Source organism: Felis catus, chromosome B2 (assembly GCF_018350175.1).
Source record: "Felis catus isolate Fca126 chromosome B2, F.catus_Fca126_mat1.0, whole genome shotgun sequence".
NCBI lineage: Eukaryota > Metazoa > Chordata > Mammalia > Carnivora > Felidae > Felis > Felis catus.
In genome coordinates this window covers 130711407-130726655 of record NC_058372.1, presented here as the reverse complement: position 1 = coordinate 130726655, position 15249 = coordinate 130711407, and the positions used below count along the sequence as shown (strand labels likewise).

The 15249-nt window shown below is 40.8% G+C and overlaps 1 long non-coding RNA gene across 1 annotated transcript; it reads right to left on the bottom strand.

The window, feature by feature from the left end:
* Positions 1-7194: 7194 nt before the first annotated feature.
* On the bottom strand, positions 7195-10459 carry LOC123385726. Its single transcript, XR_006598689.1, has 2 exons — positions 10338-10459; positions 7195-7478 (listed from the first exon to the last, which is right to left on the bottom strand). It is a non-coding gene; the product is annotated as an uncharacterized LOC123385726 (long non-coding RNA).
* Positions 10460-15249: the final 4790 nt, after the last annotated feature.

Sequence of the window (15249 nt, the reverse complement as noted above, 5' to 3'; positions counted from 1 at the left end):
AACAACTTCTCAAAACTCCCAAGGCCTGGCCCTTGAATGTTCTGTGGGTTCACTGTCCAGTCTCATTCTCTCACAGATGTTACAGCAAAGTCTGCAGTGTCTTATAGCAGAGGTAAGTGTTAACATTTTTAAAATTAATGTAATGGGCCCATTTTACTGACATGGGGAATACAGGACAGGTCTCCGGCTGCTTTCTTGTGACATAATGGTGGGGCTGTGTCGGTAACCTTGGGGACCTGTTGAAAGGTCCATTGTTGCCTCTCTCACATGAAGGCAAACTGATCTTATGCCTTAGTGGCCAGAAGTATATTGAAAAAGGAATTTGCTAAGTACAGCACAGCATGGTGCACTCTTAGGACCATGGCCAAGGTATCTAAGATGGTGGCAGTGTTGGGCACAGCCCTATGGATAGTGCATTACCTTGTTTAATTCTTGGTAGTTCACTTCATCTTCCATCTGGCTTTTTACTGACCATAATGGCTTATTGAAGACACTATGGGCAAAGCATACAATATCCACTGGATGTAGTTCTTGGTTAATTTCTCCTACCCCCTTTAAACACCCTCAGACAATTTTTATTGTTTGACAGTTCTTTGCAGGGGTGATATGCTTATTGGTTCCCAGCTGGCATTTCCCCTCAGCACAAGTTTGATTTTTCTAATCGGGAGATGGGATTCACCAACAGAGGTCTGCAGAGTTTGACCTTGTTGGCTACCAATGCCCAATATGTTCTCTGGTATTGGAGAGATAAAATCCTCATGTTATTGGGAGTGGTGGGAAAAACACCCAATTTCCAGTGTCAAAAGGACCCTCTGGGACTATAACTGTTTTTCCTACATAACCATTGATGGTGCTGAGGGCGCCAGGAAACTTTTGAGGGTTGCCATGTATTAGAGTACATTTGGCTTGAGCATCTACCAGAGCAGTCACGTTTTCTTCATCTGGAGGGCCAGTGAATAGTGAGATCAACATGAGACCTCTGATTGTTTCCAGGTGAAGGACAATGGACAAGGGTATGGGAAGCATCCACTCTTAATAGTACTGTATCACTGAAGTTTCTGCTGGAGCAAGCAGGGCATCAGGGATGGTAGGAGCAGATGGGCAGGTCTGAGCTGTTGTTCAGATTTTTAAGGCTTTCCATGGACCAACCAACACAGTGTTGGGTTGTTGATCTGTCTGTTCAAGTGGGGTCCTCACAGCAATGAGGTCAAACCACATTTGTTTCCAGGTTATCTTTACTGGCTTACTTTACAGCCTTGGGATACTAATTTTGGCTTTTTGAGTTCTCTATTTGTTTTGGGTCTTTCCCATTGCCCATACCTGTTTTTGGGATTTATCAGTTTCCTCTAGATCAGCAATGGATTGCCCAACATCATAAATAGCTTGTCCCAGGGGAACCTGGGTGGCTCAGTCAGTCAAGCATCTGACACTTGATTTCAGCTCAGATCATGATCTCACGGTTCTGAGATCAAGCCCTGCATCATGCTCTGTGCTGGGTGTAGAGCCTGCTTAATATTCTCTTTATCTCTCCTTCTGCCCCTCCCCTGCTTGTACGTTCTCTCCCTCTCTCTCTCTCTCTTTCTTTCTCTGTCTCAAAAATAAGAATAAAAAAGAAATACCCTGCCCCATGGCTAGGCTCAGCATGGATATCAGCATCTCATACCAGGTGCTGGCTGGGGTAGAATGAAGAAACTTGGCTTTCATTCCTGCAGTAAATGTGGTCAGATCAGGGCCTTCAAAGTCAAGGGTATAGATTGCCTGTCTCATTCCCAAGTCTCTGAAAATTTGTTGTTACTCCTCGGTAGATTTCCAGGGACCTGCATGTTCCAAGGAGGTCCCCCTCATTGTGCCTAACCTCCTTATGGGCTAGAATAATCCAATCTATAAGGGGATGAGAACCTTGAACCACCTGAGCACCATTCAGGCACTGTCAGAGGGCAGTGTATGTGGTGATGTTGCTCATTTTCCCTGCCTTCTGCCTGATTAGAAAAATGCCACCCTCCTCCCCCATAGACTCAGTAACCATTCCTTGATATTTTCTCTGGCCTTTTGGGAATTTGGCAGCCATGTCGATAAGCTTAGCAGGAATATATTCTCTTATCATGAGCGTCCCCTGAATCTGGAGCTGCCATACAGCTGTTGCTATGCTTTTGCTTTCTTTTGCGTGGAAGTGTCAGATGACATGGGGCATTTCATCTGCTTCACTGTCCATCACCACATCCTCCTCTTCACTCTCCTCACTTTCCCGGAGATTCCACCTTTTAGCAACCCAATCAGGCTTAGTCACAAGCGCTTGGAACTTAATCCGCAGCTTTGCAGAACAGTACGTGAAGGTCTCCAGCTGATTCTCCTGCTCTCCCATCTTGTCTGCCGGCCTGAAGCCAGCAGAATAGTGGACACCCACACATCTTTCTCTAACCTCAGCTCTTTCGCCAACTTGCTGACTCAAGCATTAGCCTCCGGTTGGACAGCAGTGTCCAGTGGAACTGCTCACCTAGAAGCCAGGCCACTCGGCAACCATGCATTTCCCTCATCCACAACAGTGTGCTCTACACAGTTCCTCAAAAGAGCGCTTTGGGTAGGCTGGTGTTTTCAAGCCATCCCCATACTCCTGCAGTGCTCCACAAGCAGCCAACATATGGACCACTCTTTTCCCCATAAAAGTCAATGGTCAATTCAGGATTTCCTTGGAAGATGCTTCTTTCACAAGGCCCATTTCTTTGGTATCCTGGCTGACTCACCAATTGTTAGTTTGTAGCCTCAGGAGCTTCTTGGGTATCATCTGAAACTAGCCCATGTGCAAAGATGGCAGAGAGAGACCTAAGAAAAAAGCAGTCCACTCCAAGTTGGTAGGTGACAGGCTTAATAAGCAAGGGAACTTTCTTATGAGGCTTGTCTTTGGCAGCCCCAGGATGAGTAGATCTCCACACTCCTCGACCAGGATTGTAAAAGTTTATAAAGAGGCCTTAACTGGGTCCAGTCACATACACAGTCCAGATGGTCTTAACAACACCTTACTCTCAAGTTTGTGTCCTTGGACAGCTCCTGCTGTGGGGACAGAGGACAGAGCGTACATTCCAAGGACAGGGGAGGGGCTGAGCAGCCTCCAATTGCCCGGAGCCAGCTCGTAAGTCAACTGGTGGTCATGACATCTTGATTACCTTCTCCAATATCTGGGAATAGAGTGACAATTTTAAAAAAGTGAAGAAATCAATTTATACTTCCTAGAACTCCTAAACATAAGTCACCTTCATACCGTTATTGGTGTGCCTATTTTGTAGCAAATCACCTATATTTTAATAACGAGAATAAAAGCACATCCTGTAATGCTCTAACTTGTAAGTAAAAGCATTCAAAACAGTTTTCCCTCAGGAAACATGCAACAACTTACTCTAAAATAGAAACACCCTTGTCTAAGCTAAAGACAGGCCGTGTGCAAACTCTTCCTGTAACGGCAACACTCAGCTGTCTGTGATCTCCCAACATTATCCTCATCTTTCGGGCTCTCTGCCATCCCTGTATTTATCTGCTGGGCTTTTAATTCCTGCAAGTCATTGGCACTCTTATTGCTCAATATGTTCTACTTCTGGGTAATAGAAGGAATTCATGAAAATCAGAGCTGTTTTTGTAATCCTTTCTAAAACAAAAGCTGCATAGTAGTGGTCAAGTTTTCAAGAGAAAAAGCAGCGAGGCAACTCCAAGTTAGAGGATTGGGCATCGTCTAGTAAAGTCCTGATAGTCACACTTGAATATTATCACAAATGTTGGAAAATTGCCTTAATTTTGTGCTCACATCAGGTCTCCATTAAAAACGGCACCAACTACAGACCTTCAGAATGATGGACTTCACTGAGGGTATTGTGTCCTAGGATCATGTTTCCATGTGGGAAGAAAACAGTAACTCAGGTCTCTAAGCGGGAGGTATGAGATTACTCCTTTTGTTGGCAGTTATACTGATGGCCACCCTCCAGGGTGGAGAGTGGGATTTTAAGATCTACGGCTGGAAGTGGATAGTGATGGCACTTGCCTACAGGACACAGAGCAAAGTGGAACCAAAGTCTGTGTTCTGGAGGAAGGCAGGCCTGAGAACTGAAGGACCCGGTCAAGTCTGAGGGAGAAGGTGGAGAGCAAGAATGAAACGAAATCAACAGCTTTACAGTTAGGGTCAGAGAAGCATCACCTGGAGATTTACCTGAGCAGCGGAACTAAGCGGATGTAGCTTTCTATGGAGAACGGAACTTGTGGGAGAAGGCAGTGATTATGGGCCCTGAGAGGTTCAGTCATAAACAGAACAGTCATAATCATCATGGGTGCATTTTTAGAATCAAATAAGATAATGCACACGACTGTTTTGTGAAGTGCCACACAAATGGGAGGTGTCGTTATTGTCATTAACATCATAATCATCATCACAAAGCCCTGAATACCTAATAAGTCTGTATGCTGGAAAAGAATGAAAAGAAATGATAGGAATCTGATTCTTTACCCAACAATTTAGATGCTAAATATCAGGCAGAGATAGAACTGGAAGTAAAAATGATTTAACTACTGTGTGCAAAATCTAAATTGAAAATGTATCTCATGTACAAGTTTAGGGAGGATTCATGGCGAAAGGCTAAGGCAGGTGCATGTTAGGCAGGACCTGACATGTCAAAAATTGTCAGAGTGAGGGGGTTCTGGGTGGCTCAGTCGGCTAAGCATCTGACTCTTGGTCTTGGCTCAGGTCACACTCTCACAGTTCGTGGGATCGAGCCCTGCATTGGGGTTCTCTTTCTCTCTACCCCTCCTCTGCTCACGTACATGTGCTTTCTCTCTCTCTCTCTCTCTCTTTCTCTCTCTCTCTCTCTCTCAAAATAAATAAACAAAACTGTACCCTAAAACAAGCAGTCCTTCTGTGAACAATGTGGGAAGACCTCACAGATCAGGAGAGTTTTCCGAATTTCTTTAAGCTTTACAGAAGCCAACTCTAGGGTCTAAGTGAAAACCTGTACATTGTGAGATCACATATTTTAACACGGTGAATATTCTTTATTTCTTTTGATGTGTTCTGTCCTGACCAATAAAAAGGAAACTCCTTGAAGGCAGACCTTAAATTTCTCTGATCTTGCATGTCTGGAAAATTGCTAAATACTCTGCAGGTATTTGATTGAGTGAGCACGTGATTATGGCTGAAGTGACAATGTAGTTAGAGCATGTCCCAGTTTTGACAAAGGAGAGAGCCTAAGTGGAGTGGGTGGGCCGAGGGAATAGGAAACAGAAGACAAACTAGGACACAGGGGGAAAAGATGAACGAAATGAGGACTTCGAAAATGGTTTAAAAAGTAATTGTGAAGAAATGTAGGAAGCCACCGTAGAACTTTCTAAAATGAGGCACTAAAGAAAAAAGAACAGGCTGAGAACAATGGCAGGGTGTTTGCAAAGGTGGGAGATCCAACAAGGAGCAATTATGGGATGGACTAGGGGTTGGGAGGAAAGTGTTGTCCAGAGGAACTTGACATCCAAATTGAACTTGCAGAGCAAAGTATAGAGAAGAGCAGGATAGTGAAAGGTGGTATTCGTGTATAAGGATGTCGAAGCAGGACTTCCTCTGCTTCAGTTGTCGTCAAAGTCTGTAGGAGGAGGGAAAAACAGAGGTGCTAAGTATCCCTTTAGTATTTCAGAGTGTATGATGGTTGGTCCTCTATGCAGGAATTATACAGGGGTGGGGGGGAAAGGCAAGGAAAAAAAATATCTAGGGACATTTGGGAGGTTGACATTACAAAGCGGCCAGACTGGTTTTGGAGAAGTTTCTTCAGAAGCAGCAGATTGAGTGCTGACATCCTTGCCACACCATTCTTACCATGGTTTGTGAGGTCTAGAGACTGGTACCAGTCCTACATATTGAAAGGCAAAAGGCAAGATGGTGGCTGGCTGGCTGGCTGGCTGCTCAAGACAGCAGAGCTGAACAGTGGAGGGAGTTGGCCTGGAGTTATTTTGACCCAAGAGACTCAGCTGGAGGGCTGATGGGACTTAGGACCCAGACAGCACCAGTGTCATATTATGACAATACCCATCAAGCAAACCATTCCTGCTTTTACAGTCCTCCCTCCTTCTCAATCCACTTCTAGGGAGAAGGGAAAGGCTACCCAGAGAAGGGTGGGGAAGGAGGGGACAACAAGGAAGGGAAATAGAGGGCTGCCTAAACAACCCATCACCCCCATGCTTTTCCCACTATAGACCCAAGAGAAGAAAATAAGTGGGTCGGTCCAGTAGTGAGAAGTTTTTCATCTGAAAATAGGCCCCAAGGTCTTGTAACTATGGCCAACAGATAGAAGTTACAGGGGCAAACATTTTGTTTCATATGAGGAAGGCCATTTTTAAAAATGGAATATATTTGGCATATAACATATAAATTTAAGGTGTACAATGTGTTAATTTGACACATTTATATATTGTAGTTTGATTGTCACTGTAGCAAATTTCAACACCTCTATCATATTACATAATTATCCTTTCTTTTTAGTGGATGGGATATTTATATTTTAGTCCTTTAGCAAGTTTGATGATTATAGTTCAATATTGTTGCCTATATTCATTATACTGCACATTAGATCTCTGTGGCTTATTTACTACTTTATTTCCTTAAACATCATCAATCTTCTCCCTATCCGCCCCACACCTTGATAAACACTATTTTTATTCTCTTTTTACAAGTTTGACTTTTTTAGATTCTACATGTAAGTGATTGATATCACACAGTAATGTCTTTTTATGTCTGACTTATCTCACTTAGTATAATGTGCTCAAGGTCCATCTGTGTTGTCACATGTCAGGATATTGTCCTTCTTCATGGCTAAATAATATCATTGTGTGTGTGTGTGTGTGTGTGTGTGTGTGTGTGTGTGTGTGTACCACATCTTTTCATGAGGAGCTCCTCAGCATCATGTCAAGAACATATTTCTAGAATGGTTGCAGGATCACAGAGTGCTTAGAGGGGCTAATACTGTGGAGATGGAGATACTGAAGAGATGATTCTAGCATGGGGCAGATGTTGGACCCCATGTCTTTGAGGCCTCTTTGATTTATTTACTATTAAGTTGCTATCAGTACAACTCCTAAGACTTTGTTCCTGCCTTCCTTCAAGTGTTGGATTTAACTGTATAGAGAATGGCGGTAATTTCAAACTCCATAGCTAAAATTTAAGTTCTCATTATATGAAGTTGTCATAAGCCTTTAATGGTCCCCATGAATGCTTTTGAAAATACTTTGCCTTGCACTTTGCTCTCGGCTGGGAATCATCCTCTGAGATACAGCCAGGCGGCTATGTCTTCACAACATTTTCTCCTTGACTCCCAAGGTCTCTCTCTCCAGACATTCTGTTTTCAACAGCATCATTGCATTGAATGCCTCCAGTGTAGTGATCTTCAAAATGAGAATTGTTCATCCCTGATGATGTTCTTATGTGATTCCTCCTTCTTAGTCACTGTTGATTTCACCAACTTTAGTAAAATGGAAAAATGAGAAGATGTAAAAAGCAAACCCTGGCATTTGTCAGCATATTTGAATTACTGTAGAATCCTATCTGTCTGCTAAGGGGGAAGCAACTGGTGGAGTGAAAGCAGGACTCAAAAATCCACCCGAGGGGAGCCAGGTGGCGGAGGACCCCAGATGCCTTGCCTTCCTTCTGTTGCCTTAGCAACAGTCACAAGGAAATCTCAGGGCCTATTGTGAAAACACATTTCCCTGCATCCTATAACTATGACAAGTACAACAGGATGCTCATTTATTTAACATGACAATTCTGACAGCAGTCATACGTTTCTCCCTACTGACACAGGCAATGGAGTGGATGAGAATGAACAAGAATCGAAACCTCAATCAACTTGTTGGAGTCCTCGGCAAATATATTGTGAGTTTTCATTATGTCTTGAGCACAGTTCTGGACTCCAGGAGACAGGCACGATAGAAATCAGACCATGATACCCTATACTTCAAAAGGTTATGATGTAATTAAGGGCTCAAAGTCAAATAGAGTTCAAACACAATGCTAAGTGTTATTGGGATTCAGTAAAAGGAAGCAATTAATTGAGTTTTAATCTACAGAACTGACATGCCACATATTCTACTTGGCCACTCTTTTCTTCTTTTCCTCATTGATATACTTGCATTTGATTCAACAAGCTTTTGTAAGATGCCTAGGACATTTCGTATCTATCTATTAAGGATACCTGTCAGGAAAGTGTGTGTAGTATGTGTACTTTGTTTTGCAACTATGTACTAATTCAAAATTATGTTTGTTCTATGTATAATCTAAGTAATATATGTATGCCAGCATTGCCAAGGTGAGGATAAATTTTTTTATTAGACCAACACTATATCCGTGAAGGTGTTTTTGGAGGTTGTATCCTTTCCTTGTTCTACCTCTACTGTCTCAGGCCAGGCCAAGATGTTTAAGTCCTACAGACATGAATTCAACCCCCAGCTTAACTATCTACGAATTGTATATTCTTGAACAAAGTTTGTACCCTCTTTGAGTTAATATAAAGTAACATATAAAATGCTTGGCATTGTAGGTCCATGATTTTTGTAGCTGGGTGACAGTACAGGGGATTTCATTATACCATTGTTTATGACTGAAATTTTCATTTTGAAATGTTTTAAAATGCCTGGCATGTGCAGTGTTATATGCTCTAATGTGTTTTGAACACTCTCACATCCCATCTCTTTCCCCTTCCAAAGTTAATTGGCTTCCTTTTATGATCTCTACCTCACTGACCACCTGTACCACTATTATAAAACTGATCATATTTTGCCTGCAAGTGGTATTTGAACTGTTTCGAGTATTTATGACTCAGCTCCTTGTATAAGCCGATATTTAGTAAATATGTTTTGATAATGATTGTTTTTATCTTTAAATCAACCAAGTCATTATAGCAGGAGCAGTTCCAAGGAAAACTTGTTATGTTTGTGCTTTTTGTACATCAATTCAAAATTGAACTTATTAAGAAATGTATATTGTCATCATAGAAAGAGCAAGGATCTTTTGTACTCATGAGACCTGAGTACTGGTCACTAACTAGTAAGTGACACTGGTCAAGTTACAGTAGCCCTTTTGGCATCAGTTTCAGAATTGGTGATTACTAGTATGATGAGTTTATAGCACGTGTTTTCACAGAGGAAATGTAAACAGTTATCGTGACCTCAGTAGTCCATAAAATAGTTTACAAATTCCGCATTTCTTCCCCTTGTTTGCTAGCCTACCATTTTATCTGACTATTGAGTTTAAATTGTGAGATTATTAGAGAGAACTGGTCAATGTCAGCAGCTGTGTGAAATATGCTATTAACAACAAGAATTATTTTTTGTGGACTGACTCTATTTTTTTTTTAATTTTTTTTTAACGTTTATTTATTTTTGGGACAGAGAGAGACAGAGCATGAACGGGGGAGGGGCAGAGAGAGGGGGAGACACAGAATCGGAAACAGGCTCCAGGCTCCGAGCCATCAGCCCAGAGCCTGATGCGGGGCTCGAACCCACGGACCGCGAGATCGTGACCTGGTTGAAGTCGGACGCTTAACCGACTGCGCCACCCAGGCACCCCTACTTTCTAAAAAGTTAGAGGAGTGTGGCTGGAGAGAGTCACAGATGATAGCAGATGCTGCAAATGGAAACACAGTTGTAACATATCCTTTTTAATTTGCTTTGTGTCCCATCTCAGACCCATTCTAAGTATAGATCCAAGCCCCCCAAAACTAGCTTCTCTGGTTCTCACCATTAGCACCCTCATTCTCTCTATTATTCAAGTTTGAAGACATAGGTTCAACATTGGTTCTCCTCAAGCATCAACACTAATCTTTGTCCATCCTTCTAAAATGTCCCTGACACCCAAAGCTTTCTCTCCGTCACTTCCAACTGCCAGCATAACTTACTTTAGGTTTTTATCCCTTCAAATGTAAATAATTCCAATGGTTTCCTCACTCTAATACATTTTTTACTACCAGCTTAATTTTATAGTGTTAATTTCATTATGTCAGTTACATGCTTTTCTATTGCCTGCAATGATTAAATCCCAGTTCCTAATTTGGCCCCTATTTTTGCTTTAATTTCCCACCATTCATCTTTAGGAATACTCAGGCATATTATACTCAGTTATCCTTGGTTTGTTACATTGTCCAGTAAAGCTCGTGTTTATGTTTCCTTCTCTCTCCACATTTACAAAATTGCCATTCCAAATCTGTGGCACTTTATCCTTTGGACCTGCTCTACAATTCTAAACCATATTGATCTTCCCTCTTTTGACTCTTCTGTAGCACTGTGTCACAATAACCCCCATTTGGTTAACTAGTCACATTACTTACTGTTTTATTTTCTAGATATATGTGGTGACAAGTATCCAAGATAACTCCCAATATCTATAGTCTTATGTGTTCAACTTCCATATCAAATCAGAGCTGGTCTGTATGACAGAAGTGATATTTTGTGACTAGGTCATAAAAGGTATTGCAACTCCAAGCTTGCTCTCTTGAATCACTTACTCAGGAGACATGTCATAAAGATACTCAAGCAACCTATGGAGAGGCTCACATGTATAGAAACCAATTTATTAGGATCAGCTTGCCAGCTCAGTGAGTGAACCACCTGAGAAATGGGTTTTCTAGCCATAGTTTAGATAAGGAACAACCAGGAGGGGTCTGAGCCATAACTATCCAGCTAAGCCACTTCCAAACTCCTGACTCGCAGATTATAAATTGTTACTATTTTTTAAGCCACAAAGTTTTGAGGTGATGCTTTAAATAACAAATGGAAAAATAATAGTGTATTACTTACCTCCCAACTGCATTGCAAGCTCTCCCAGCATAGAACATTTGTTTGAAATTTTAAAATCCAGGCAATTATTTAGATACCATTCAACACTATAGCAAAATTAGATATTGCATTTGGAATTAGAGAAGGGAGCCATCATTTACTGAATGTCTACTGAGGAGATTTACATATGCATGAGCTTTATATACATGGAAATGGCTACATACATAGATATAGAACAAGATGTTCTCTAAAGATATAAAACATTGTACCCAAGCTGCAAAGTTATGAAGTCAATTTTTCTCTTTCTTTTATCATCATTTCTCAGACTTTATTTTTTTTAAAGGTGGTGACATGATATTTGTGACAGCGCTTAATAAGCTATGAAGTGTTCTATAGACATAAGGCATTCTGGCTTGCATCGATTTCTTTCTCTATTGAATACTTTAAAGGAATGCTTTATTTTTATTATTTTTTTTGAAATTTATTGTCAAATTGGTTTCCATACAACACCCAGTGCTCATCCCAAAAGGTGCCCTCCTCAATACCCATCACCCACCCTCCCCTCCCTCCCATCCCCCATCAACCCTCAGTTTGTTCTCAGTTTTTAAGAGTCTCTTATGCTTTGGCTCTCTCCCACTCTAACCTCATTTTTTTTCCTTCCCCTCCCCCATGGGTTCCTGTTAAGTTTCTCAGGATCCACATAAGAGTGAAAACATATGGTATCTGTCTTTGTCTGTATGGCTTATTGCACTTAGCATCACACTCTCCAGTTCTATCCACGTTGCTACAAAGGGCCATATTTCATTCTTTCTCATTGCCACATAGTATTCCATTGTGTATATAAACCACAATTTCGTTATCCATTCATCAGTTGATAGACATTTAGGCTCTTTCCATAATTTGACTATTGTTGAGAGTGCTGCTATGAACATTGGGGTACAAGTGCCTCTATGCATCAGTACTCCTGTATCCCTTGGGTAAATTCCTAGCAGTGCTACTGCTGGCTCATAGGGTAGGTCTATTTTTAATTTTCTGAGGAACCTCCACACTGCTTTCCAGAGTGGCTGCACCAATTTGCATTCCCACCAACAGTGCAAGAGGGTTCCCGTTTCTCCACATCCTCTCCAGCATTTATAGTCTCCTGATTTGTTCATTTTGGCCACTCTGACTGGCGTGAGGTGATACCTGAGTGTGGTTTTGATTTGTATTTCCCTGATAAGGAGCGACGCTGAACATCTTTTCATGTGCCTGTTGGCCATCCGGATGTCTTCTTTAGAGAAGTGTCTATTCATGTTTTCTGCCCATTTCTTCACTGGATTATTTGTTTTTTGGGTGTGGAGTTTGGTGAGCTCTTTATAGATTTTGGATACTAGCCCTTTGTCCGATATGCCATTTGCAAATATCTTTTCACATTCCGCTGGTTGCCTTTTAGTTTTGTTGGTTGTTTCCTTTGCTGTGCAGAAGCTTTTTATCTTCATGAGGTCCCAGTAGTTCATTTTTGTAAAGGAGTGCTTTAATACTTCTACTCTGGTATTCATTTTGCTTTGCAAAGACTAGAAATAGATGCTGTGTCACTGTGAGACAAACACCTCTGGTTTTCTGAAAATCAGGTAAATGGCAAAAACAAAAAATTTGTGCTTTGGTACTGCATTGTATCTTTTGCTGTTATGTGCCCAACAGATGTCTGTCAGAATGCATCAGTCAAGGTCTCTAAAGGAAAAGAGATGACTCACTGAAATGGGTAATGGATGTGAGTTTAACAAGGTTAAGGGAAATGAGAGGGAAGGAGAGACAACAATTAATGGTACCTAGAGACTGTAAGGAAACTTCAGGATAAGGCCAGCCAACAACTCTGGGTTTTGGTAGATGAAACCAACTGGGCTTAACCTAGAAGGGAGGGACCAGATGGAATAAATTCTTGGACTTTACCCTCCTTATACATTTTGCTTTCCTGTTCATGCCTTCCTACTGGCTGAATGCAAACAAAGCTGGAGGAAAGAAATTAGGGGTGATGACTTTTATACTGGTCAGCTTCCTGGGGGCACAGATGATGGAGAAGGTAGATAATTAACTGAGGTGCAGTGGAAAATATCCAACACAAAGTGTAACGTTATTTATATTATGGCAAAATAACCCCAGTTCCCAATAGTGTATGGTAGGCACAGAAACCAGAGATATATTCGAAGGGACACCTAGACACAAATCCTTATATCAGGCAGGGTCTCAGATCCGAGGTAAAAGGGGACATATGGGATTATGCCCTCAAGAAGCATGAGACTGAGGAAGTTGGTGTTTTCATTAATCATGAAAAAACGCCTTAAGTTCGAAAAGGAATATTGAATATGTAACTATCTTAATGGCATTGCCATTTAAGCTGATTATTTATAATTTCCTAGCTATTTAGCTATATAAACATGGGACCTACCTAGAAAATACTGAAAAATGGCTTAGAATCAAGCCTCACTCAGACTGACACCATTCTTTCTGTATCCATTTATAACTTCTTCACCTAATGACAATTTTTTAAGAATAATTTTAATAGTGCTCATCCGTGTCTGATATGAGTAAAGGTTCATATGTTAGAAACCAACTTAACTCTAAAATACCTTTCAACTTGAACTATAAAATTTATTTAATGCTAGTAAAGGGAAACAGACTCATAACTTGAAAAAAATCTGCTATATGGCATTTTATTTTAATTCACATGGTACTTCTATAATTTTAAGCTGTAATAATCCCTCACAATTATAAGAAGCTGGTAATTTTATCATATTTTGCATAGGTGTGCAGAGTTTTCAATATATATGCATTTATGCTGTAGCCACTTTGGATTTGCTCTCATTATGTCAATGTGACATGATAAGCCTATAAAATATTCCTAAATTATGTGACCGATTTCAGAGACTTTTTCAGGATTATATAGCCCCTGACAAGAGTCCCTTAGCTGCACACTCGGAGATCATATTTTACCTAAGACAGGTACTTTGCTCAATTTATTGTAAATGCCTAAGATTGCCTAAATTAAAGCAAACCTTTTGAGTAATTTTAGTACTTGTCAATTGTCTCGATGTACATGGCCAAGTTTATGAATATAGTGTCATCAGAAACAAATCTCAAATGTTCTTTATCATCTGCACAGCAGTTCCCACCCCCTCCAATGATTTGGGAAGCTTTACAGTTTAAGCCAAGGGCCAGTGGAATCTAGCCTTGGCTTCAGCCACGGATCATACTGTCAGGATCTGTCCCCTTTGCATCACCTCTGGGCTTGATTCCACTTTGTCTGGCACTTGCCCAGCTCCTTCCAGATGACGCTTCCAAACAAGTCTCCCTTCCTTCCTTTGGCAAATGATTGTATCTTCTAGACCAGTGGTTTTCAAACTTGAGCCTGCAGCAGAATCACTCAAAGGACAAATCTACTGGGGTGCCTGGGTGGCTCCACTGGTTAAGCGTCAGACTCTTCATTTCAGCTCAGGTCATGATCTCACAGTTTGTGAGTTTGAGCCCCTCTCTCTCTCTCCTCATTGGGCTCTGTGCTGTCAGGATTCTCTCTTTCCTGCTCTCTCTGCCCCTCCCCTGCTCCTGCCAGCTCTCTCTCTCTCAAAAAAAGAAGAAAACAAACAAACAAACAAACAAACAAACAACAAATCTACACCCCAGGGTTTCTGATTCTGTAAGTTTGGAATGTGGTCCAAGAATTTGCAGTTTTGATAAGAAGCAATTCCTATGCTTGTGCAGGTAGGTATTCATAGCGCATTTTATCGGATATCATTCTAACTACCACTTTCACATGTAATAGTTCCCTCCTTAAGGTGGAAATTAAATGATTATGCAGTTTTGGTAGCAGCACCCTTGTCCTGAAGCACCACCATCAACATCATATGAAATGTGTGTATGAGAAAAAAAAAAGTTGTTTTTTTTTCCCCCAAGATTCTGGAATATTATGCCAGACCATTTAAAAACTTACACATTCACCTTGCTATGGCTATCTTCCTACTGTGGAAGAAATGAAAAGCAGTAACTGTATTTCATTTTCAAACTAATCAAATTAAAAAAATACCCTTTGTGTAAAAAGTGACAGCCTTTGGCAGCAACAGTCTTTGGCTTCTGGCTATGAATGTAATTTCAACAGTAAAGAAGCCTAAAGAAAGAAAATTATTTGCATATTTGCATGGTATTAAAGCAATATAAACAGAGTTTAAATAATATACAGTGATCTGAGTATGTGTGGGGGGGCATAGGGGTACTGTCATTATTAACTATTTTCCTTAACAGTTCTTAACAAGAAATTAATATTCATGAATAATCAATTCCAAATGATACTGAAGGAATAATTAGATTGAGCAGAAGTTATAAACTGGGTATAACCACTAGTACTACATAATAAAATAAAATTAACACAAAAAGGTGGTATACTAAAAAACAGCTTTTTGACAGTTTCCAGAATGACTATTTCTGCCCTAGAGA